Here is a 1,639-nt window from a genome sequence, read left to right as displayed (position 1 = left end):
AGTCCACGAGAGCCATAATATGACCTTGAATATATCCCACCTGAAATTAGAGATCATCTCAAGAATTGATTTGATGCATTTAACACTAATGACTGAAGATCAGAAGAGTTGTGAGATGACATCAAGAACAGGAAGAAAGTAAAAGGTAATTAAGAAGACAAGAAAGAAAGAAAAGACTAAAATAAATGTCAGAAGAGACTCTGAAATTTGATCTCCAGTATAGAGATGCTAAAGCAAAAGAAGAAATGAGGAAAAAGAGCTGAAGAGAAGATTTCAAATGGCAGAAGACAAAGTCAAATAGTATAAGGAGGTCGTCGTAGACTTAACATAACACAGAACACAAGAAGTTCTGCCTGAAGGATGCCAGGGTGTCCCTGCCTGTCAGCTTACTAAGGTGGCAACTGGCAGTCTGTGGTCCCTCCATGTCCTGGTGGCTATCGCACCATCATCCAGAAAGCTAGGTGATGCACTCGGGGAAGGTAATCCTGGCAAGTGTTCTGCCGGGCAATATGGAGATTTCCATGACCTTCCCCTCTGAGTACGTGAAGATGCAGCTGCAGTTGGATGAACCTGCATAGCTGCCAAGCTACCCCGGTATTGAGGACTATGTGAGCCAGACAGTCCACGCCATGACACCCTGTCTCAGCTCCATCCCTAGAGTGGCAGTCGGGTTCGGGATCTTCGAGTTTCTCAGCAACCACATGCATTACCCCCAAGGACGGCTGGACAGTATTCCTTGGTACCGAGTGGCCAAGGCCTTGGTGGTTGTGTGCTCCATGGAGACTGTAAAGGTGATATTCATCCACAATTAGACCTCCCCCAACCTCAAGTATGAGGATTCTTCCAAGGGGTCCAGGAGATTGTGCCGGAGCAAGAGCTAAAGGGTGCATACCAGGCCCTCACAGCCAATATACTGACTGTACTAACCAGGCCATTTGCTTCTTCTTCATGACCTCCTTTTGCAATTGACATCAAGGGATCAATCCCAACAAGCCCATGAACCCACTGGTCACCAGCGTCTTTGGAGCCATCGTGGGTGATGCCAATATCTTTGGGAACACTGTGCTAGATGTGATCAAGACCCGAATACAGGGTCTGGAGGCACACAAGAACAAGAACACTTGGTACTGTAGCCTATAGATCCTAAGGAATGAGGGGCTCAAGGTGTTTTACAATGATACCATCCCCAGCTGGGCCAGATCTTCCTAGATGCAGTCATTGTGTTTGTCATGTATGATGAGGTGGTAAAGTTGCTCAACAAAGTGCAGAAGACAGACAGAGTCCAGCATCTGCGTTTAGAGCCCCATGTCTCCAGACCAACCCTCCCATGTCTCAAGTGATTCCAGAGCATCATGCCAGAAGGCCCCTCTCTGTGGCCTGTCTGATCGTGTGGTCCTCGAGTCCATGTATTCCCATAATGTCATGTGTCTCCCTGTATTTGTGTGTGATGCTACGATTGTGTCTATTCAGGCGGTGGCTGAGGGTCCTTGCGGCCTGTGAACCTGTCTCTACACATCCCATGTGTTTGCTCCTACATCTTGTGATTAGTGTTGTGTTACCCCCATAACCCACTTCCTGGGATGTTCATGTGGCCTGGATCCATGGTTCCTGTCGTCATGGCCCAGTCCTAGTCTGGGGC

At 48.0% G+C, this 1,639-nt stretch overlaps 1 pseudogene; it reads left to right on the top strand.

Moving 5' to 3' along the window:
- Positions 1 to 629: 629 nt before the first annotated feature.
- LOC102840343 lies at positions 630 to 1,340 on the top strand (annotated as a pseudogene).
- The last annotated feature ends 299 nt before the right edge of the window (positions 1,341 to 1,639 follow it).

Source organism: Chrysochloris asiatica, unplaced genomic scaffold, assembly GCF_000296735.1.
Source record: "Chrysochloris asiatica unplaced genomic scaffold, ChrAsi1.0 scaffold00113, whole genome shotgun sequence".
Classification (NCBI taxonomy): domain Eukaryota; kingdom Metazoa; phylum Chordata; class Mammalia; order Afrosoricida; family Chrysochloridae; genus Chrysochloris; species Chrysochloris asiatica.
This window is presented reverse-complemented; position numbering and strand designations above follow the sequence as displayed.